The sequence below is a fragment of the Lepidochelys olivacea genome, assembly GCF_965140295.1.
Source record: "Lepidochelys olivacea isolate rLepOli2 genome assembly, chromosome: 6".
NCBI classification, from domain to species: domain Eukaryota; kingdom Metazoa; phylum Chordata; order Testudines; family Cheloniidae; genus Lepidochelys; species Lepidochelys olivacea.
In genome coordinates this window covers 54,163,828-54,188,592 of record NC_140416.1, presented here as the reverse complement: position 1 = coordinate 54,188,592, position 24,765 = coordinate 54,163,828, and the positions used below count along the sequence as shown (strand labels likewise).

Below are 24,765 nucleotides of genomic sequence, written 5' to 3'. Positions count from 1 at the left end.
GAGAGATTTAATTCACTTTAATTCACTAAAGGCTACAATTTAGTCTGGGGGGGTTTAGTGACATGAGCATAACTCTTACTTTTTTAATATACTGTATCCCCAAAGTCCCCCAATGGATTTACGGCCACATAAATAATGCATAGCTAAGGGTACATTATTCCTGCTCTTATGGTAAAAGCTAAATCGGCATGGGCTAATCTCAGGGCGTCTCTCTAAAACTAAGCAGTATAATAATGTGGATGCAATATTTATGCATTACGGTTAGTGTGGTGCTACACTCAGTCAATTGAAAAAGTATGCACGGTGTGTTCTATTAATTACGGTAAACGTGCTCCTGCAGACTTGATTTCTAGGCGCTCGGTTCCTGCTGATGTCGCTTAAGCTAATCACCACAGCGTGTGGGTGGCAACTGCACAGCAGTTTTGCTTTTCGGTGCGACGTGGGATTGGTGTAATATGGTAATGTAGAGGAGGTGCTAGGTTTGGCTCTTGTATTATGGTAAGTGTAGATTACACAAAGGGCCCCCGGCGGAGAGCGCTCCGTCTAGTCAGTTTCTGTCTCTGCAACTGACCAGCAAGATGTGAATTGGTCTCTGGCTGTGGAAATTATTTTTCACGTGGGGGTGTCGTTCGATAGACCACGCAACCCCCCCTCCAACTCCAGGGAGAACATGCTCTAAGGCTGTAAGTTTGTGTTCGGTTTCAGTGCGATTACTTCTCTCTCTCTTCCCCCCCAATTTCTAGCCCAGCATTTCTCGGTCTCTCTCTGTGGAAATGTTTCTTTGCTGCTCGCTAGTTTGAGCTGGTCTGGCGGGCCCCTGTTGCAGAAACTATTTTTAGGGGTTTCCCGGAGTCAGAACAAACAAAGGTACCACGATGCTGCACAGAAACCGCTCATGCCTTGGGAAGGCACTGCACGGATGTCTCTCTGCTGCGCCGCTTGTGTTTCTTTGCACCTCCGGCTGGCTTGTGGTGTGCTGGCGGACTGAGGGATTTGCTGATTCCCCCTCTCACGTTCCCAGTATTTGCATTGACTTTGGAGATGGAAAGTTGTAAAGCAATGCAAATCCTTTCTGATGTGGTTTTGTGTTAAGAGCCACTTCCTGCTCACCGGTAACGAATAGTTCGGGGAACCGCTGTAATGGTAAATGCCTTGAGATTTCTCACTTCATCTTTGTTTGTTAGGAATAAGCAGTTTGTGCATTTTTTTCCCACTCAAAGTATTGGCATGAAATTCACGTGAGCGGACAAATATTGGTGCTGTGTGTGGGGGGGATGTGTGTGGTAATGTATTGTTTGGGGGGTTGTATAGTAATCGTTATACAAGAGTATCAGAAAAACACTTCCAGCTGTTTAACCTGTATGCACGTGTGTGTGTTTGCAGGGGTCTTTGCATTTTGATATGGGACAGTGCTACATGCATCAGAAAAGGAGATCCCTTTGTGGGTGAGGAAGCAGGTAATCTGCCTGTAATTGTAGGGGGTTTCCTTTGCTTCTAGTTATTGTACTGCTTGTTACAGGAATGATGGCCTGTGTGTTTGTCTCAAGGAAACATCAGTGAGAGAAAGGGCTGTGAACTATAGCATTACTTTGAGACTCCCCATCTGCAGAATCTGAACATCCAAGTGTACGGTTTATTTTGCCTCTCAATTCTCTGTCTCAGTGCAAATCGGTAACTTCTATTCCTAAAGCCACTTCCAAATTTCCCAACGCAAAACTTTGCGAAGGCACGTAGGACCCTCTCCGGTCTCTGCCAAGCATGAGTAGTGGTAGGGCAAGAGGTGAGTGGCTATGTGGCCTTTCTGGACTCATGCTGCCACTTGCATATTCCATCCTATAACACTTCAATCTAAAGAGCTGCCACAGGGTAGACCTGAAGTGGACAAAGGCAACTGTGGCTGGCAGTGATTTTTATTTTTTTTCTTCTCTGGGTTAGGGAGTGGAGCTCCTTGTGTTTGGAGAGATACAACTCCTCTGCATCCGATGAAGTGAGCTGTAGCTCACGAAAGCTTATGCTCAAATAAATTGGTTAGTCTCTAAGGTGCCACAAGTACTCCTTTTCTTTTTGCAAATACAGACTAACACGGCTGCTACTCTGAAACTACTCTTGTATCAATTGTGTTGTTTTTGTTGTTTTTGCTCCCTGTGCATCTTAGTCACTGCCTGCTTTTACAACAAAAAAGTTATAAGTCCACTCACATTTGCTTCTCAGTTCACCCAGCTGTGGGAGAATAAACTGGATTTGACCATGAGCTGACACAGGTGAAATTGTCCTAATCAACTAAAGAACCCTTAATAGTGGGTACTGATGATTTGACATCTGCATGAGCACAATGAAGGTATGCATGGTGCTTTACATAGGAAGCAAAACCTGGTAACTGCCACACAATCTGAACTGATCATGAGACAGGGTGCTGAAGAACATAAGACAGGATGGCCAGATGGAAGGAGAAGGAACCACCTTAGTCTGTGTGAGCATTGCTTGGCTGACGCAATCTGTATCCTGTCAATGTCTAGGTGGTCAGCTCTTTGGTGCAGAGACTGTCTTCAGCCAGTGTTAACATGAAACACTGGAATTGGTGGAAAGAGGGAGGTGCAGGGTCCAAATAAGGAAGTGGCAGGTGACCACAGATGAGATGTAGGCAGGGGCAGAGCCTTGGCTGTGCAGAGCAGAAATTTGAAATAAATGCAGTAGGGGACATAGAACCAGTGGAGGGACTTGTATGAGGCTGGGGTCTGTGTGATCTAGTCACAGCTAGAAGTTAATTTTGGCATTGGTATTCTGGATACTCTGTAGTAGAAGAGCTATGTGGCTGTTAAGGAGCCTGTGGAAAAGGAACCTATAGCACCGAGCAAGAGAGAGGCAGGGACAGATAAGGATGGATTTCAAAGCTGTTATAAAGGAAGCAGCAGATCACAATAGCACATGTGAGGAAAAGAGGAGTTGAGAGTGCCTGAAAGCAGGAAAAATCATGGGATTATCTGTTACGCTGAAGGAAGGATGAAGTCCAGAGGTGGAAAGAATGCAGCTCGATTTAAAGATCTTTCTAGGTGCTCATGTAGCTCCCATTGCCCTAGTGTAGAAGCTCTTCAACATTAGCCCTATCTCAGAAGGGCAAGCTGGGAGAGTTAGTGTTAAACTGGGTTTAATGGCGGGTTAGGTGGGGGTTCCAATCAAGTTAAGATGGCTTGACACGTGTGTGTGGAGGGGGATGGTTATTCTTTTAGTCCCTAGGACTGTGTGTGCACATGCATTCTCCCCCACCCCTTCCCTGAAAAATTTCTCCCCATCTCAACAATAGGGAGCGCTAAAGGTAGACATGACTCCCACTGGTCCCCACCTATTAAATCACTGGGTCATTTGTAACTGCACAGAGCAGGCCTCAAGGATATGGTAGTAAAAAGGGTAGCAGCTGCCAATGCTTCCTCTACACTAGAGCGATCACCAGTGCTGCTGTATGATGAGACGTTAGGGCATGTCTAAGCTGTAATTATACCTGCTGCTGGCCTGTGTCGGCTCGTGGGGCTGTTGAATTGTTGTGTAGATGTTTGGGCTGGAGCCCAGGCTCTAGGATCCTGTGAGCTGGAAGGGTCCCAGAGCTCAGGCTGTAGCCTGAGCCCAACTGTCTACATGGCAATTAAAAAGCCCCCAAATCAGCTGGCATGGGCCAGTCATGGGTGTCTCATTGCAGTGTTAATGGGCCCTTAGAGCAGGCAAGGGGAGAAGCCTTTCTTGCCTTAGTTCTAAAGAGACACACTCAAGCAGTGGTTCAAGTAGTAACACTGTTTCTAGCTGAACTACTAAGAGACTGCAATATAATGAAGTTCAAGATCCTTGTGTAAAGAAAAGTAACACAAAATTACCACTATGCTTTAGAAAGGGGGATTTCCCCAGAAAGAGGAAGCTTGTCAGAAAAGCCCTGGAGTCTAAAGAAATTAAAATCCTTAGACTTGCTATGGAGGTGACTTAACTGATTAGAACAGGCTCAAAGCACGCATAAAAACGCTGATACCAGACCAGTGAGACTGAGATTTTGATATGGTATTGCACATCTTCTGTGCCTGTGTTTTTCCTTTGCTGTTGTAGTTTTAATTCTTTCCTTTTCACTGGAGGATACACAAACAAATATTATTTATATTGTTTGGGGTTGTGTGTGGGGGGGGGGGTTTGGGAGGGGGGGCCTAAACCAACAGGCAAGGTCTTGGCACTTTGAGGATACTATTTATAGAAAGCAGATATTTTCACATTTCAAATATAGTAGCATAAAAACAAATCCTTGGAAAGAAAAGGAGTACTTGTGGCACCTTAGAGACTAAGCAATTTGAGCATAAGCTTTCGTGAGCTACAGCTCACTTCATCAGATGCACTTGGAGGCTTGTGTCTCTAGAGCAGATTTAAAAATAGCCCTAGGAGCGGACCAGAGATACAAGCTGATGTTAAATGGAATCTTGTAACTTCTTTTGTAAGTTAAGCTTTTTTCTTGGTTCCTAGATGCCAAACTAACTAGGGTTCCCCAGGTCATCAGTTCTCTTTTAGCACGATAGGTGAACTTATCTGTAAAGATTAAAAATCAAGCTGGAACTTTAAGGTTTTGTCTTACAAATATAACTGAATGTGAAGTCATTTGTCTTCAGTGCTTTCTACTTTGAGATCTCAAAAGAACTTTATAAAGACAAACTAATTGTCTCAGCCCCTCTGTCCAGCCAGTTAGGGTTATCCCCATTTTCTAGACTGGGAGAGTGAGACACAGGAAATCACTTCCCATTACTGGAGGACACACAAAGAGGGTCAGTATAAGAACACTATAGTCTTGACTCCCAGATCTCTCTGTTTCAAATCACTAGACCAAACTCTGTAATGTTTCATAAAGAAGATACATATCTCTTTCCCATTCTTCATGTGACCAGCCATGACACCTGGGTGTTCCAGTCACAAGAATCATTAACTTTCCCCTTGGGAAAATATCCATAACGTGGGACTGCCTACTTAGCACATTTTTACAGTGCTTGACATTGACTAATTTATCCATAAAATAGGGATGAGTCAGGGTTATTCCCATTTCAAAGGGGTAAACCAAGGAAGAAAGGCAAAGGGACTTTCTCAAGGCCTTCTGCGTCCCAACCCTCTGCTCATTGTGCCAAAACAGTGTCTGCTCCCCTCTTTTTTTTTTTTCTCTCTCTCTTCAATGTGGCTGTGGGGTAGAAGCTTGGTGACATCTGCCAAGAGAAGGGGAAAGGGCAAGCTTCACAGCAAGGGCTGGAGAGAGATCAGGAAAAGCATGTCTGTGGTGAATTGTATGTCCACTAGCAGCCTTAGATGGTCTGGGAAAGGTGCAAACGGTTTCTTCTACAAAAAAAAAAACCAATTGTATAGGTAGGGGGATGAACTTTGGCTCCTGAATTTACTGGGCCAAGCTCAGAAAGGAGACTGGGACCCACATCATTATTATGGGCTTCATTGGTGTTGGCCCTAGCATTTTAATCTGGACTATAGATTTCTTTCACTCTTGTATGTCCAAGTGAGTTTGATCCTAAATTGAGCAACAGTTCTATGTTCTGCTGTGGGGTCAGCAACAGTGTGAATGCATGCAGCTGTGCACACAGGTGTGCCTTTGGACTTGCTAGCAGCAGCCTGACTGAGGGGTATGCATCTAAGAGGGAGATTATGGTGTTAAGGAACAGAAGGAGGCTGCATTCTAAAGAAATCCTTCTTCCTGTTTTAAATATAAACCACATGCAAGGTATCTCGAACTGTGACATGCACAGCTGCAAGGGGAAAGTCAGACAGGGACAGCAGTCTGGCCTAGTGCCTGCTACGGACACAGGGCTTGCAGCTATGCCATTTCAGGCTGTAATCCTGTCAGCCTTCAGAGACAGCAGTATGAGGCTAGCTCAGCAGCTGAGTAAGAGGCCTACAAAGAAAACCCTCAGATCTTGAGAAATTATGTTGGTGACTCAGCAGCTGGTACGTTTGCCTCTGACTGACAGCTCTGTCAAGGAACCACTGTAGCACTAAGGGACATAGTGTTGCTAGGGGTGCCATCTTGTATATGAAATAATAATCCTAGGCCTTGACTGTCACTAAAAGATCCCCTTGTGCTTTGTTGGAAGAGTATAGGGAGCAGGTATGTTTTTTGACTCTAACTTCATGCTTCTCAAAATCCATCTGCAGATTCAGCTGGATACATTATTCATTTGGGGTCACATTCAGCTCTGCCCCAGACTTCCTGTGTAACCATAGGACAGTCACTTATATACTCTGTGCCTCGGTTCCTCATCTATGTGAATATTTAAAAAGGGTGAATGGGATGACCTAGGTAATCATAGGCCTGTCAGCCTGACCTCAATTGCTGGCAAGATAATGAAGCAACTGATATGGGACTCACTTTAATAAAGAATTGAAGGTAATTAATGCCAGTCAAAGTAGGTTTATGGAAAACAGATCCTGTCACACAACTTTGAGATTACAAATTTGGTTGATAAAGGTGATAGTTATTAGACTTACGTAAGGTGTTTGACCTGATACCACACAACATTTTGATTAAAAAAAACCATGGCACATAGGTGGATTAAAAGCTGGCTAACTGGTAGGTCTCAGTGTAATTGTATACAGGGAATCATCAAGCAGATTTCTTTCTAGTGGGGTTCCGCAGGGATTGGTTCTTGGCTCTGTGCTCTAATGCTTAACCACATGGAAGAAAGTAATCACTAAAATTTGCAGCTGATGCAAAAATTGGGGGAGTGATGAATGAGGAGGACAGGTCACTGATACAGAGCACTCTGGAACATTTACTTGTGCCCAGTTTACCGAGCAAATTACATTTTAATATGGATAAATGTGTACTTGTAGGAACAAAGAATGTAGGCCATACTTTACAATGGGGGGTGGAGGGGAGGAGAGACTATCTTAGGAAGCAGTGACTCTAGAAAAGATTTGGGAGTCCTGGTAGAGAATCAGTTGAACATGAGCACCCAGTGAGACACTGGTCAAAAGGGCTGATGTGATCCTTGGATGCATAAATTGAGGTTATTTTACCTTTGTATTTGGCACTGGTGCAATTACTGCTGGAATAGCGTGTTCAGTTCTGTTGTCAACAATTCAAGAAGGATGTTGATAGATTGGAGAGGGTTCAGAGAAGAACCATAAGAATGATTAGTGGATAGGAAAACATGCCTTTTCATGATGAGCAAAATAGATGGAGCTCCTTGAGCCTAACAGGGAAGGTTAGGAGGTGACTTGATGAGCCTAAGTATCCACAGGGGAACAAATACTTAATAAAGAGCTATTAAATTTAACAGAGGAAGGTATAACATGATCCAATGACTAAGTTTAAACTAGACAATTCAGACTAGATACAAGGTGAAATTATAACTGAGTGATGTAGACACTGGAACAATTGACCATGGGCTGTGGGGGATTCTCCATCACTGACAGCTTTTAAATCTGAATTGGAGGTTATTCTGAAAGCTCTGCTCTACGCATTGTTTTGGGAAAGTTCTATGGCTATGTTTATAGAGGAGGCCAGAGTAGATCAGTGGTTCTCAAATTTTGTATTGGCGATCCCTTTCACACAGTCTGCCTCTGACTGCAATCTCTCCCGCCCCCAAATAAACTAAAAATGGGGGAGGGTAACTTACTGGGGGCTTGGAGCCCCATGCATGGCCAGGGTCAGGGCTGTACGCTCACATCCCGCATGTAACCATCTTGCAACCCCCAGTTTGAGAATCCCTGGACTAGCTGATAATGGTCCCCTCTGGTCTTGGAAATCTATTAGCCTACCTCAGAGGGGTTTTGAGGATAAATGGATTAAAGATTACAGTAATGGGGGAGGGGCATGTAAGTCAGGTAGCATTCTCAAACAGCATTAAAAGTTGCTATATTCCACTGTAGAGCTGGACGTTCCAATACTGTATATAAAGGTTGAAGAGCTCTGGGGGTCCTTAAGGGTGAAAGGCATTAGACAAGTCAATCACTAAAAAGCGAGGCATTCCAGAAAGCATGGCATGTTATGAAACCAGTTTATTTCAGAGTTCCAGGGCTTAGCAAGAGCTTGAATATCCTTCACTCACCCTTTAATTACATGCCATACAGCTGAAGGGTAATACATAGTGTACACCAGTGAACTACAAGACTCTGACTGTCCTCCCCAGTGACCAAAGTAAAAGTGCAGGAACTTGTGTTGCGGATTCCTGAGGAGCCAGATAATGTTTGCTTGGCAAAGCCTGGGGATTTGCCATGTGAGTAAAGACTAAGTCCAGGATGTGCGCGCCCTGGAGCAGAAATTACTATGGGAAATGCTTAATAATAAAGGAACACCCAAACTTTGCCCTGCTGTGGGTTGCATTGGAAGCTTGCCAGGAACTCAAGGGCTGCACCTAATATGGTGGACAAATCTGACTCTGTAGTAATAGATCCATAGTTACTCAGGACTTTAAGATAGAGAGAACAGGACGTTGCCAAAGCATAGGCCCTTAACACTTGAAGTTGAGACTCTGGAAGTGATGACAATATAGGGCTTAGGACACACTTGCTCAGGTATGACATACTGTTGAGCACAGGAGAGTTGTAACACCAACGTACACGCAGCTGTGCTGATTCACTACTGTGCAGATTCTGAACATACCCTTGTTCTAGTGTTCTGGATAGAACCTGGGCACTACCCTGTTGCACATCACACCCTATGTCAGATTTGATGAGCCCCTTTGACTCCTGTCCCAGCCGTTGCCAATGAATCTATTGGGGGTGGATTAAAGGTTGATCTTATCCAGAGATATGAATGAAGTAGCTAACCTAAAATGTCCTGAGTAAATCAAGTTACCACCCCATCTACAGCACAAAGCAAACAAAGATAAGAATTTTATTAAGATCTTAAAATAAAAAGAAAACAGTACAGAGTTTAAGCATAGAAGTTTCTGGTTATCAGGGAATAATGTATAGATTATCAAGGGGTATGAAGTTTGGTTTAGGAGCAGCTGGTGTAAGGAATACATAATCTGCAATATCCCCAATTGGGGGTAAAAGTACAGACATTGAGATGAGGCTATGTTCATATAATGGCTATGTTCATATAATGGCTATGTTCAGGTGTGGAGTATGAGTGGATGCGATGAATGGGATGGATTTAACCTCATTTGGTGAGATTTAATACTCAGTGAGTTTATGGTTCCAGTTCATATGGTCCAATGGAAGAAATCTCTCATTCCCTTTCTCATAGTTTGATGCATGATGTTGTTCCGGCTCACACCTCCTGGTACTGTCGGTGGCCGGTGATGTAATCAATGTAGATGTCCCTGGACCATCGGATGGTGTCCAAGACCATGAGGCGCCGCATGAGCCGTGCGTAGCATCGACCGATCCCACAGGTCTGCAGCACACGCTCGTTGCAGGGGTCCCAGGCGCCCAGGGCTCTGACGATCAGGGCGTCCATCTGCACCTTGTAGCCCTTTGCTCTCAAGGTGTCTGCCGCGGGGGGGTGGGGGTGTATTTTTCTATTTTACGACCTCGGGTTTCGCGGAAGGCTGGGGTCCTGTTCTCAAAGGAGACCGTGATGTCGACAAGGATGATCTTTTCCTGGGCCTCACTGGTGACGACCACGTCAGGTCGCAACTGGCTGTCGATAACGCAGTTCATGGCAACCTCCCCCAGATGTGGTGCGATGACTTTCACCAGGCAGTTCTGGATGGCATTGTGATGCAGCTGCTACATCTCCACCTTTTTGTTGATCCCTGGGAAGTATTTGGAGCAGGCTGAGAAAAACAGTGTCAGCCCTGTGAGTCGTTATCTGAAGCCACAGAAGAGGTAGCAAGGGAAGTACTAACTGAAGTCTGAGGGCAAGTTTACACGACCGAGCTGCATTGGTGCAGCTGCGTCAATATGGCGCATCTGTGAAGACGCGCTATGCTGATAGAGCATGCGCTCCCATCTGCATAATTACTCCACCTCAGTGAGAAGCGGAAGCATGTCGGTGGCGCTGGTGTGGACAGTGCTAAACTGGTGTTGCTTGGGAGGAGAGGGGGTCTTTCACCCCCCTTCCTCCCCCCCCCCGAGCAACGTACATTAGTTCAATGAAAGTGGTAGCATAGACCTGCCTTGAGACTCGCATTTCTCCTGCTTGGAGTTATTCTGCTAATGAGGAATTTGTGTTTTCTGTATGCTGATACTACTTCCTTCATGCCTTTGTGTTCTCAGCATGTGGAGTTTTCAGGCATGGAAATGTGAAAGATGCTTCCATAACCCCTGATGTGTAAGAGGCATCTAGCAACTGCTATCTTCCCCACTACTACCCTTGAGTCTGATGACCTGTCAGTTCCACTGCTAGTAGAGATCCATTGGAGAATCCCCTCCAATATCACAGTGCTCTGAGGATGATTCTGTACCATCCATGTGGAATTGGTGGCACTTGAAATCCCTGTGAGGAAGGGCCATCCTCAGGACAGTGATTTCAGAGATCGGCATTTTAGCGTCCTAAGGACAAGTCAAAAGTGTGCATGTCATTGCCACACTTCACCTGAGGCTTTTCTTGTAATGTATCCCTTTCCTCAGAACTAAAACTTTAAACTTTCAGATGTCCTAACTGGATTAGGAGTGGGGTGGAGAGATCTCTGCACTTTTGGTCAAGTATGAGGGATTATTTCCCAAATCACTTTTAGATGTGAGCATGTCACCAGCCATGGGGTCTGAAAAGGGAGACAGACCTGGGAATGAGTCCACATCCCCCTCCCCTCTTGGCTTTTTTTAAAATATTATTCCCTAGATCTAGACATTTTATTCCTTCCACATGTGGAAAAACAGGGCTTGTTAAGGAAACATGTTCTACACTGACATCCAGTAGAACAGAAAGGACCACTCCACTTCTTATCCTGCTGTGTGAATCCATATTGACAAATGCATCAATGATGCAAGGATCATCCATTAGAACATAGTGAATGGGACAGCAGGGCCCCAACATGTCTGAGGCTTCTAGGCAGTAATGATATACATCTGAAATGCTGCTGCTACAAGAAACCACTCTTGACTATTCCATATATGGACCTTGCATCAGCCTTTTGCAGATCTGGGAAACCCCTCTGGAAGTGTAAGAAGCATTGCCCTTTTCAGTCTGTACAGGTGCCTTCCGTTTATTCCCTTTTTCTGATAACACTGTTCTAAAAAGGTGCTTGTGTGCTGAATACCCATTGCTGCTGGTGCATGTTATGAAATTGAGAAAGGTGAGATTAAGTGTCACATTTCAAGCCAGAGCCTTGTTGATCTGTGTATAATTCTAGAGTTAGCCGTTTGTGGGGTGTGCATGCACACACCATGTATATTCCCTGATTTAGCAGAGCAAGTAAAAGCAAAGTCAGTCCTGCATCAGCTGCTGAGTGGGCATTACCATGAGCACAGGCGACATTGGTACCTCTAAACTGACTGTCAAGAGCTGAATGGGAAAGACCATTTTTTATGGTATCACCAGTGAGTTAAAGGTATTTGTGCACTATGCCATCCCTGTGTCACACATGACCACCTTGACCTATGTATGGCCTGGTTAGTTTTATGGCAACTATAGGTGGTATCCAAACAGCAGGGATTTTTTTTAAAAAAGGAGCTCCTTGAATATCTGAAGTAAATATTGATGTGAAGTATTCCTACTTGCACTTCAAGATAACAGCTAGAACTGGGCAAAATCTTTCACCTGGAACTCTTTTTCCCCACACCAAAAAAAAAAAATGCAGATTCAAGTCAGCCAAAACTTCATGAATTCATGTAAAATTTTTCAAATTTTGTTTTGGTCAAAACCTCAAATTAAAAATTTTTTTTAAGACTTTCAACACACATCACTCCCTCCCCCCCACATTTAAAATAACTCTTGAAACTTCAGTTTAACTTAAATTCAAACAACGTTTCAGGTCTATCTTTCATTTTACTCAACATGAAATTTGTTTGTGTCAACCTAAACAGAAAAAAGGTTTCAGCAAAACTTTTAGAATGGCCAAAGAACCAAAAAGTCAGTTCTGATTTTTCTGCCCGTAGCAAGTAAAGACACCTCCGATCTCATGCTACAGAGCATAAGCTGGTTGTCAGAGGCCAGAAGTGACTTCCCTGATTTTGATCAATATTGTATAGTTAGCCAGATACTCCAATGGAGGTTTTTAGCCTTCCTCTGAAGCTCTGATTTATACCATAAGCAGGCTATCAACTAGATAACATGATTAATCCAATGTAGTACAATCTCTAACTCTGAACAGTTCAAAAACTTTAGATATTTAATCTTAATAGCACCCATGTGAGCCAAATCAATCACATTATCTCCAATTTAAAGGTGGGGAAACAGAGGCCTGGGGAGGATACATGTTTTATCCATGGCCACATGGCAAGTCAGTGGCAGAGCTAGAAATAACATCCAGGTCTCCTGTCTCCAAGTGCCCTGCTCTATCCACTAAACAGTACACATGTCTTTGTGTAAATACTAGTCCATTCAGAAGGCCTCAGTGAGCATGACTGCATGCCACACTTTGCTGGTCTACTGGATATTGCAGGACTCTGTTCTGCTGAGTCCACTTCTCCCCTCCCCATCCCCCATAGAACCCAAATAAAAGGGTAGACTGGAACCTGCTTTCAAATAGTTTCACTTCTTTTTGCTTCCTTGCACTTGTGAATTATTAAAGTGCTCTCTGTGCCATTAGAAGTCATCTTCCCTCCCAGTCCTGGAATCCACCCTGCCTCATTGGGTGCTCTCAAGCTAGAAATGTCAGATTTGAAACTCTTGCATCAGCCCATTGCCATAGAAACCATGATGGTGTCAGAAAAATGTGGTGGTGATTTCACCAGCTGGGGACAGGCTACAGATCCGGTGCAGTGATGAGAGTGGGTATGTTTGGTGGGAAGGAGGGGCTGAGTTACACCTTGTGGTCCCAGTTAGTAGTTGTAGTCTGCTGCCTCCAGACTGCTTTCTACAAATCAGATCACAGAGGGTAGCTGTGTGTGCGTATATAAATGACACATTTGTGCAGAAAAAGCCACAAGGGAGTGATAAGCCTCGGAACTGTAGTGGAGAGTGATGACGGGTGGTTAATACTGTTGAGTGGTCTAGGGAGGAGGTAAGAGCATGTTACCACGCTGCAGGTGACCCCCGCCCCAAAACAAAACTTGGCACGCAGGGGAATTAATAGGGCCAGGAACAAAAAGCTAATGCCAGTCAGTCTTCCACACTGAGGGGGCCATATCCGGGTATAGATATCAATCTTAGTTGTAGAGCAACAATTCAGCCTGTGGAAACTGCAAGATGCTAATGTGCTTTCACCATAGTACACTATCTAAATGTGTAATTAGAAATGGGCCAAAATTAAAGTCCCACATTCAAATACCCCCAGAATTTGAGGGAAGGCTTGGTCTGGATTCAAACCAGGGGGCTCAGGTCCATCTCCTATACATCATATACATGATTATTTTATTGACACTAATCTGGGATGGATGTGCCCTCACTACTCCTGAGTAATGCAAGCAAGTTTCCTATGGATAAGACAGGATTTTTAAGGTCTGATCTCAGGACCTATTAGGGCTACAAAAATTTTTATTTCATTCAGTGGTTCTCAACAAAGGGTACATGTACCCCTGGGGGTACTCAGAGGTCTTCCAGGATCTGCATCAACTCTTCTAGATATTTGCCTAGCTTTACAACAGGCTACATAAAAAGCCCTAGCAGTCAGTACAAACCAAATTTTCAAGCAGACAATGACTTGTTTATACTGCTCTATATACAATACACTGAAATAAGTACATTTTATAGTTTATTTTATGTTTGTGGTAAAAATGAGAAAGCAATTTCAGTGCTGGGACACTTTTTTTTGTATTTGTCTGATTTTTTTTTTTGTAAGCAAGTAGCTTAAGTCAGGTGAACCGTGGGGGTATGCAAGACAAATTGGACTCAAGAAAGGGTACAGTAGACCAGAAAGGTTGAGAGCCTCTGCTTTAAGTGATGGGGTGATGCAAAATCACCAGGGACATTTTGGTGAAATCAACTTGTGTGTTTGGTGGAGTCCTGTGGCTTTGAGGCCCAAAAGAACAACCAAGCTTGACACTCAAGTAACAGTTGGGTAGAGGGAGTAAAAGTTTAAACCAAATTTTTTGGTCAGAACACCCAGAGTTGGGTACACATGGGAGAGAGAGATCACAATTCAATGTTTATGAATTGGCAAGTCTTTCTAAATATCACTAGAGTTCTTTCCATTAGAGGTAGCAAAATGGGAGAATGAACCTGAGAATCCCTTTAAATGACACTACAGTATTCTGAAGCACTGTTCAGTGCTGATCATGACCCCAGAGTAGATCAGAATTTTTTTTTCTAGCCTTCCTTCACAACCAGAAAGCTTTCTGAATGCTGGAAGCCAGATATTATTAGCTTAATTTGACTATAGCTAGATATAGAAGTCAAAACTTCATAAGGATGCATCAATTATACTTAATGTGAAATTATTTATCTATATAAAAGTGTGTGTAGTGAATATGCGGACTTATCACATATGGCTCAATGAACTGAGCTCTCTGCACCAGGTTTTTTTTAAATTGAAACACCAGAAAGTACTCTAGGAAATGGGGCATAAAGGATTCTGGGAAGAAAATTGGATTGTTTTCAGGTCACAGAAGTGAACAAGTTTGAGGCTGCCAATTGTAAAATGAGTTCTCAACCTTTTTCAGTAATTACCCAAACAGTTACAATACTGTTAATACCCATTTCAGATTTTTTTCCTATGGAATTTTTTAAAAGATTGTGATGGGACTCACCATGCTGAAATCATCCTCTCATGGCAAGACCTGCAACTGCACCCTATTCCACCTTCAAGCCTTAGTGGTTGGGAAGGGTGACTTGGTCTTCCAGTCATGTCACTCACTGGGTATGCCAGAAGGTGGTAGAACTAATGTCCAAAAGCAATGATGTCCAACAAGTCAAAGGTAACAAACACAAGGTCTTCCAGCCCTCCTGGGCTCTTCTTAGGTGTCTCTCTCCCAAAGTACAAAACAAAGGAACAAACTCTTCTACCCTTCCTGGGCTAGGTTGTCTGCAGGTTCATCATCTCCTGCACTCAGCAGAATTCTTCCCCACTTTCTACAGAGCACTGCCTCTCAGCCTGCTGACCCTCAGGGCTTCTTCCTTGGCATGCTTCCTCTAGACTGCATCTCCACCCACATCATCTTCTCTCAAATTACCCTCTCCTTTCAAGGCTAGTCAGTTCTCCCAGCCTTTTAGGGACATCACCCAACTCCTTCCCAACTGCACCCTATAATTGACCCACACCATCTAATCCTCAGCTGATCAGGATCAGTTTGGGTGGGGTGGGAGTGCAACTGATCTATCACAGGTGAGTCTGAGCCCAACTCACCCATTACAGGTATCTTTAAGGAATCTTTCCCTGCTATTCCTTTAAATTTGATCCGTTGTATTCCCTCAAGTGAGAAAAGACAAAATGTTGGACAATATTAGATTCTTCTGCAGAATTGAAAGGATTCTCTCAGTGAATTTTGATGGAATTACAGTCCTGACCCTTTTAAAATTCTTCTTATCCTGTAAGGTGTGTGTGAGAGAGGAGATGATAGAAATCTCCTGCAGGACAGGTAATACATTAAGATTCCAGGAATGTACTCTAGGAACACACAGCAGGGCTAGATGGGAAACAAATGAAAGAGTAACACATGCATGCCCTTTTAGTCCTCTTAAAGGAGAAGAGCATGTGCAGTGAATATTCCATTATATTTTCTCCTCTCTTCCTCCCCTCCCTAGTACCCTGGGGAACACAGAGCATTCTGCTTATGACACCTGAGTCATCTAATTACCATTCAGTGTGTCTGGAGAGAAGTATATTTTAAATGCATTTTTGCATGATGGAAGCTTGTATCCCACCTGTCTCTCCATATCATCTGTTAGCAACCCTGGAGAATTACAGTCCACGTAGGAGTTCTTAGTCCAAGCCTGATGGATCAAGAGAGGCAGTTATCCCTGTGCTGTTTGGCATGGCAGTCCAATCAATTATTAAAGTGATGCTCTAGATTCTGGAGCTACTTTGAAACTGGCAATGCAGGTTGACTCATCAGATCTACAGTAGTTCCTTGCTGATGGATTGCTGCAGTGGGCTCAGTGCTAAGAGGTACCACATTATCAGTGGAAGAAATAAAAGGGAATTGAGTCTCTTATGAAAATAATACTTAGAAATGGGAGCCGTTGAATTGGCAGACTGCATCTTGCGTACTTTATATAACAGTCAAAACATTCGGCCCTAGCACAGGGCAGTCGGGCAATCTTTCTGAAAAGCAAGTTAGTGTGACAGAGCATATATGGTGTATGTGATTGCATGTATAAGCATGCACATGTATATTGTCAGGCATGACCGAGCATGAACAATGTGTCATGGTGTGTGTCAGCATGAGTAAGATGTGGCAAAATGTACACAGACTAAACTGTATGACCTGTCTGACAGCATGTTATGTGACAGCATGTGTATGTGGCAGAGCACATGCAACCTATGATACAGCATGTGCAGTGTGCCACACAGCATGTTCAGCAAAGCTGATGTAAGATGCCTTTCCTATCATGAACAAACACTTTGTTGCATCTGTGGCCTATCTTTGGAAGGCTTGTCGCATCTTTGCAGGTGGCAATTATCAGCCATGTAGCAGCGTGGGTGCTGTGTTTAATTATAGATCACATTTAAGGACACTAATAAAATGGACAGCTTTTTAACTTTTATTGGAAAACTAAACACCTTTTTAAAAAAAAATCAGTGTGAAACTTTTCAACTTTGAAGTATAAGAGAGAATCAGAAGGAAACTTCCTGGCTCCCCTCATAAGAAAGCTGAAACCCTTGGAAAATAAAATCCCTGAACCAGAACACACAGATTCATAGATACTAAGGTCAGAAGGGACCATTATGATCATCTAGTCTGACCTCCTGCACAACGCAGGCCACAGAATCTCACCTACCCACTCCTGCTATAAACCTCTCACCTATGTCTGAGCTATTGAAGTCCTCAAATCATGGTTTAAAGACTTCAAGGAGCAGAGAATCCTCCAGCAAGTGACCCATGCCCCATGCTAGAGAGAGATGGAAAAACCTCCAGGGCCTCTTCCAGTCTGCCCTGGAGGAAAATTTCTTCCCGACCCCAAATATGGCAATCCGCTAAACCCTGAGTATATGGGCAAGATTCACCAGCCAGATACTACAGAAAATTGTTTCCTGGGTAACTCAGATCCCACCCCATCTAACATCCCATCACAGGCCATTAGGCCTATTTACCATGAATATTTAAAGATCAGTTAATTACCAAAATTATGTTATCCCATCATACCATGTCCTCCATACACTTATCGAGTTTAATCTTAAAGCCAGATAGATCTTTTGCCCCCACTGCTTCCCTGGGAAGGTAATTCCAGAACTTCACTCCTCTGATGGTTAGAAACCTTCGTCTAATTTCAAGTCTAAACTTCCCAATGACCAGTTTATATCCATTTGTTCTTGTGTCCACATTGGTACTGAGCTTAAATAATTCCTCTCCCTCTCTGGTATTTATCCCTCTGATATATTTATAGAGAGCAATCCTATCTCCCCTCAACCTTCTTTTAGTTAGGCTAAACAAGCCAAGCTCCTTGAGTCTCCTTTCATAAGACAAGTTTTCCATTCCTCAAATCATCCTAGTAGCCATTCTCTGTACCTGTTCCAGTTTGAATTCATCCTTCTTAAACATGGGAGACCAGAACTGCACACAGTATTCCTGGTGAGGTCTCACCAGTGCCTAGTATAACAGTACTAAAACCTCCTTATCTCTACTGGAAATACCTCTCCTGATGCATCCCAAGACCGCATTAACTTTTTTTTTCACAGCCATATCACATTGGCGGCTCATAGTCCTCCTATGATCAATCAATACTCCAAGGTCCTTCTCCTTCTCCTCTGTTACTTCTAATTGATGCGTCCCCTGCTTATAACTAAAATTCTTGTTATTAATCCCTAAATGCATAACCTTACACTTCCCACTATTAAATTTCATCCTATTACTATTACTCCAGTTTACAAGGTCATCCAAATCCTTCTGCATAATATCCCGGCCCTTCTCTAAATTGGCAATACGTCCCAGCTTTGTATCATCCACAAACTTTATTAGCACACTCCCACTTTTTGTGCTGAGGTTCATAATAAAAAGATTGGTCCCAAAACTGATCCTTGAGGAACTCCACTGGTAACCTCCCTCCAGCCTGACAGGTCACCTTTCAGTAGGACCCATTGTAGTCTCCCCTTTAACCAGTTTCTTATCCACCTTTCAATTTTCATATTGATCCCCATCTTTTCCAATTTAACTAATTCCCCATATGGCACAGTATCAAACGCCTTACTGAAATCTAGGTAAATTAGATCCACTGCGTTTCCTTTGTCTAAAAAATCTGTTACTTTCTCAAAGAAGGAGATCAGGTTGGTTTGGCACGATCTACCTTTTGTAAAATCATGTTGTATTTTGTCCCATTTACCATTGACTTCAATGTCCTTAACTACTTTCTCCTTCAAAATTTTTTCTAAGACCTTGCATACTACAGATGTCAAACTAACAGGCCTGTAGTTACCCAGATCACCTTTTTTCCCTTTCTTAAAAATAGGAACTATGTTAGCAATTCTCCAATCATACGGTACAACCCCTGAGTTTACAGATTCATTAAAAATTCTTGCTAATGGGCTTGCAATTTTGAGTGCCAAACAAGAAAAATGGATTTGAAAATTCCAGCTTGGAGCTAAGGGAGCAAGGCTACAAAGAGTCAGGCAAGCAATAACATTGAGATCCAATAGCTTCCCCTCCAGAGAAAAAGGAGGTGACTCCCTGAACCTGGGCCTCTGGCAATCTTTTCCAGTAAGTGCCAGGACAGACTGTTGGGGATTGTTTTATTCTGTGGGGAAATTCCTTCCCATGGCTTTTTAAAAATTGAATTTGTGTCTCTCTCAAAACCCTGTCACAGCCTGAAATTGATGTCCAGCTAGAGATGTGTAGATAGGATGTTCTCCATACATTCCCCTGTGCCCCTTCCACTTCTGCAATGTTTTTGGCCCCATCTTGTTCCCCAGCCCTAATCCCATTCCTCTAGTCACTTAACTTTCCTTCCCTCCTCCCCTCAGCCCCCCACCCCCAGGGCCCCAGCTGGTTGGAGGGAGATGGGAGGCAATACATGCCTGTACTATGACCCCATAGGAGGGGGGCCCCCAGTGTAGGAAAAATGGCAGGAGTGGGAGGGGGGGTAGTTGGGTGGTTCTGTGCCCCAGCAATTTTGCACCTCCTAAAGTCCCTTGCAACAAGTGTGCAAATTAGGGCAACCTCACTACAGCACTGTCTCTGCAAAGTTCCCCATGCTTGCTTTTTTCTAAGGAGATGGGGGTGTGGGCATTGGTTTTGCTAATAATAGCAGTAATGATGCATTCATTTTCTCTGCTGCTTTCCTCCCGTAGGGGATTTTTGCGGCAAATTATAAAGCGATGACATGTGCAAATGGCCATGTAGCTCTACTGGGGAGCATGAGCACAGGAAAGACTCTGGGGGAAGTAAAAGGAGCATAAGGAAAGCGGGTAGAGCAAAGGATCTGTGGGAGGAGCATGGGTGGCCCATGGAGGGTATGGGAGAGAAGGGATGTTACATGAGAGTTCAGGTTGTGCAGGGAACAGTGTCCTGGTGCTGAGTGCCATCTAAAATCATAGCTAGCAGGCTGGATGGAAAGCATGCATGTGTGGGCAGTGCTCAGGGTGTAAGGGGAGAGCAGAGGTGACTTCAGAAGTGATGAGAAGCACCTTGGATTTTATTTTTCTAGAGCTTCCTGGAGAGATGACAATAGTGCCTAGTTTATACAGACCCTCTAGTGCTTACCTGACAATAGCATGGAGCCCTGTTAGCTGTTACTTTGTGCTGCTTGAGCCCCAATGAATGTGCCTTACCCACTAGATAGTTTGACTTGATAAGAGGAGTTTCCTTTTATCATAGAATATCAGGCCAGGAGGTCATCTAGTCCAACCCCCTGCTCAAAGCAGTACCAATCCCTAAACGGCCCCCCTAAAGGTCTGAACTCAACCCAGGGCTTAGCAGGCCAATGCTCAAACCACTGAGCTATCCATCCCCCGCAAGGCACTCCACAGAATGAAGACCACCGCCCTACTTGTTGGGATTTAACTAGCAGCTCCTTCTAGTGTGCTCTTAGAAAAGACACACACCATTCCAGTTCTCTCCCTGTGAGTCACCGATTGTACACAGTACTGCATAGCAATTGTCAAACTGTGGGTCAGAACCCCAAAATGGGTCCTGACCCTGTTTTAATGTGGTCGCTGAAGCCAAAGTCCAAGCCGCACCACCCACCCAAGGCCTTCAGCCCTGGGTGGTGTGCTCAGGCTACAGGCCCCCCACCTGGGGCTTAAGCCTCTTGAGCTTCGGTCCGGTGTGGCAGGGATCAGGCTTCAGCTTTGTTCCCCCCCCCTCCTGGGGTCATATAGTAATTTTTGTCCCCAGAAGAGGGTCATGGTGCAATATTACCTCACCCACCTTGTCTCTCTGGCAAGAGACATTCTTGACAGCATCATGTGGGCTCCTTCTTCCATTCTAAAGCCTGTTATCACAGTGGGAGAAGAATGCTGTCTCTCCAGTTCTCTTACTGTATGTGAATTGCAGACTGATCCTGTACTACCATTGCGGTCACACTACAGGACTCTCTAATGTTTGAGAGTTAATTATTTTTCCCACCCCTAAAGGCTGGTCCTGTTCAAACTGGATCTGATTTCATTTCCCTGGACCTTATGGGACATGCTCACCTGCCGAGACAGCTTGGAAAGAGTCGAGGGAAAGAGTGGCCCCTCTCATCCAGAGTATGCAGTTAAAAAAGCATAAATCCCAGGAACAGCTATGTAATTGTCCACAGTGTACTGTTCCATATGCTGCAACTGGGCCACAGGGCACACCTGTGGGGCTGCATAGTAAGTGATACCCCAGTTTGGTTGGCTGAAAGCAGAGCGATCAATAGATAGGAGGGAAACCTCAGCTCAGATCTCTGTCCCATCCACTGCAACATATTTAAGTTGATACTTAAGGTTTGTCTTTGCTTCCTAAAAAAGGTGCTGCTCCACCCCGGGTTAACGAATGCAGATTGACTGTCCCATTGTAACTCTTAGTGGTGACCAGGCACTGTAATTTCACTGCTACGTAAACTAGGCAGAGTGCAGAGTTCACCTCATTATGTTCTGGTAAAAAACAACCCATGCCTTGTCTCCACTATGATTTTAAGGTGGGATCGCCAGCCTGCATGAGCCATCCTGCTGTAAAACTAACCCCTTCCCCCCCCCCCCCCTTTTTTTTTTTTTTTTTTTTGCAGTGAAGACCCAGCCAAAGAAACCAGGGAGATGGGTTAGCTCAAATCAGAGTGGAGATTTGGGACTGACTGTTTCTCTGGCATCTCCAGTAGATTGGCATGCCAGAGAGAGTTGGTGGTTAGGGCATTAGCTTGCGGTTTAGGAGACCCAGATCCACTTCCTCTGTGAGTGTGGGCAAGTCTCTCTGCCTCAGTTCCCTGTCTGTAAAATGATATAATAGGGAAGTGCTATCTTCTAGGGGTGCTGTGAGGGCAAATACACTAAGGATTGTTAGGTGCTCAAGTACTATGGTAAAGTGTTTGGGGGGTGGGGTGGGGGGAGAATATAAATACATGACATGTTGCTGTGGCCTAAAATCTTTTTAATGATAAGAGTAGCCACAGTGGGTCAGATAAGTGGTCCATCTAGTCAGTATCCATTTTTCTGACAGTGGGCAATGCCAGGTGCTTCAGAGGGAATGAACAGAGCAGGACCAAGTTATCAAGTGATCCATCCCCTTTCCTCTTTACAACACATCTTGTTGTTAGAATATAATAAACCCTAATCCTGCACCCCTCTCCCAAACTTACCTTTGATCACCCCATGCTTTCAAGCCCAATTGGTCCCTTTTGAAGCCAGCATAGCCATGCTGATTAGCCTTCAGTGTGTAGGGCAACCTGCCCTAAACTTGGTAATTCCCATGGTTGCTGTACACTACAGAAGGGACAGCCAGAGCCTAGGAAAGGCAGTGGAGGAGCTGGACAAGTGAATTACTCTCTGTGAAGCCTTACAAGAAGAGGCAGCAAAAGAAAAGCTGTGGACATTAGTCACATTTATGCAAGCCAAGTATAATACAGCTGCTGTGCAGGGTGTCACTTCTCCCAAATGGTGCATCTACCTTGCACTTCTTCATTACAGATTGAGGAAATCTCCATATCCCACCCCATGAAAAAGAATGCCATGTGGTAGCTTTCTTTGTATAGAGATGGTAGGCAGTTGACTTGAGTGTGTTGAAGCTGACCCCTGATGAAGGACCTGGTAGTACCTCTAAGACCGTAAATCACAATAAAAAGAAATGATCATAGCCTGTAGTTCTGAAATACTAATTCCAACATGTTTGACAGGTGTCTCACTATGGAATCCAGGTACCAGAAGCTTGCCCATTGCAGAATCTTTGGAAGAATAGCTGAAGTGTATCAAATGAAAATACCACACTGGAGAGGGGCCATCTCGAGCACTGAGAGAACAGAGTTCAGACTCTTGGCCCCTTCAGCCCAACCCCTTTGCTGAGACTGTCAACAAGGGGACAAATTAGTGCTCCTTGGGATAGTGAAACCTGTCCCCTAGGAATCAGACTGCCAAACTCGTTTCACAGAGGCCACTGAATAGCCATCTGACAACTTTTTGGTGACTGCTGATATGAGTCAGTTCTTAGCTGACCACCTAGAAGCTAAAGGATCCCCTGACTCATCCAGTTCCCCAGGTTAAAATGAAAATGAAGCTGATTCAATCTACCAAAGGCAGCATGATGTTATCCCTCAAAGAAATAAAAGGGTGGGTTGTTCTTCTCTTTGAGCTATTTGCAGACAGAGTGCAATGCTGGCTCTTTGTACAAGGGAGAAATGGCTTTGCATTTGGGTATCTTACATATTCCTTTCCTGTGTCAGGGAAGTCGTCTTCATGCCATTGAGATACTTCAGATGAGCTGAGCGAAGATTTAGTGCACAAAGAGCAAAGGCAAGTGGAAACGCAAGGCATATGGTCCAGGGTCTAGTGGACTGACCATAGGGCTAGGAGTCAGGACATCTTAGTTTTAATTTCAGCTCTAGCTCTGACTCACTGTGTGACCTTGAATCCTAGAGAAGCAAAGTTACTTGCTTTAGTTTTCCCATTTGTAAAAGGGTTAATTAGCTAATATTTGTCAAGTGATTTATAAATGTACACAGTGAGCGTGCAGAAGTTCCCAGGCAGCCTTTTACTTATGGGCTATGAGGGAACTTCTACATGCTCACTGTGTTGGGATTCCCCATGCTGATGTGCCAACACCAGAGCCAGATGAAATAGTCCTTTGCCCAGCATGGGTATGGCCAGGTAGGAGAAATGACCATATTGGGGACAAGCTGGATTAATAAGGCTCCTCTAGAGATCCTGGCTCAAATGCATTTCATGTCCTTGTAGCCTTCAGTGGAAATGTTGTGAGATACCTGGGTAACACTGGGGAGGTGTTACTATGGGGGTCTTGTGGGATAATGGAGTATGAGATGCTCTGCAGCCTTTCTAATAAAGTGCTATGAGTGGGCTTTAGGAGACGTAATGGGCTCATGCAGAGAGAGAAGGGGATTTTGGAACTGACTTGGACATGCTGCAAAGACAAAGGGACATCAAGGCAATGTAGCAGGATCAAGGAGGCCCCAGATGTCCTGGTGTTACCTCAGTACTTGATGGTTTCATTAGGTCAAGGCTGAATGAGCCTTGGAGACTCCATGCCCCGCTCATTCCTAGAATTGTGCTTCTGGGTAATGCCTGGGGATTGAGGGGGAGGGAGAATGACTGACTGTGTTTTGGTTTAAGGGGGAAGTTTGTCCTGCTGCTGCCTGACATGTACCTGTTCTGTGGCTAAACAGACTACTTCATTTGTCAATTTGGCACTTCTCATCAGTCAATATACACCCTCCAAGCCTGTGTGGTCTGAGTACAGATTTGGCTTCCAAGACCCTCACACATCCAAGCTTCATTCTCCTTCCCAATAGATTTGCCTCTTCAGTTCCACAACTCGGCTGTGTTAGTTCTGGAAGGGGCAATGAGGCTAGGAGAAAGAAGCAGATTGGGCAAGAGGGGTGCTGAGGTGGTATTAGACTAGGGTGACCATATTTCCCAATGTGGGGCTGGCCCTTGCTGCTCATCCAAGCATTGCCCCCCACATCCTCCTCTTCTCCCTGCCTGAGCCCTGCCTTCCCCTGATGGTGGAGCTGGCATTGCCTTTCACCCCCTTGAATGTTCCTCCACACATCCCGTTTGCTCTTGCCAGCTGATCAAGTTTGATCTGAGAAGGTGTCAAGCAATCTTCAATTAGAGCAGCTCTTGCAGTATGTCTGTCTCTCACACACTAAAAAATTAATTCTCACATCACCTCTGGGAGGTGGAAATTTTTCTCATGAGGAACAGGACCAAAGCTGTGTTTGGGGGTTGGGGTCTAGGCACACAAGTGGCCTGAAGTAACCTTTACATTCCACGTGCCCACTCCAGTGTTGTCTTGGCATTTGGCCAGTCCCTGGCATGCCTTCAAGCAGCCTCAGGGTAATACTAATGGCGATGTGAGCAAACATCCACTAAGAATTGGACTGAGACCTAGCAACTCATTTCACCAGCCATCAGATGGGAGTGAATTTTGGTTACAACTGGCCTTTGGTCAGAGTGGAACTGGTGCTCTAGA

The 24,765-nt window shown here is 44.4% G+C and overlaps 1 protein-coding gene across 3 annotated transcripts in view; it reads left to right on the top strand.

Annotated features, from left to right (window-relative positions):
- Positions 1-363: 363 nt before the first annotated feature.
- Positions 364-24,765, top strand: part of TP53I11 (tumor protein p53 inducible protein 11) — a 42,563-nt gene continuing 18,161 nt past the window's right edge. Inside the window, exon 1 of one of the 3 annotated variants that reach the window (XM_084630099.1) lies at positions 364-683. The gene's annotated coding sequence lies outside the window, so the exon portion shown is untranslated. The remainder of the gene's footprint in view (positions 684-24,765) is intronic. The other 2 variants (XM_084630100.1, XM_084630098.1) reach the window with 2 other exon arrangements.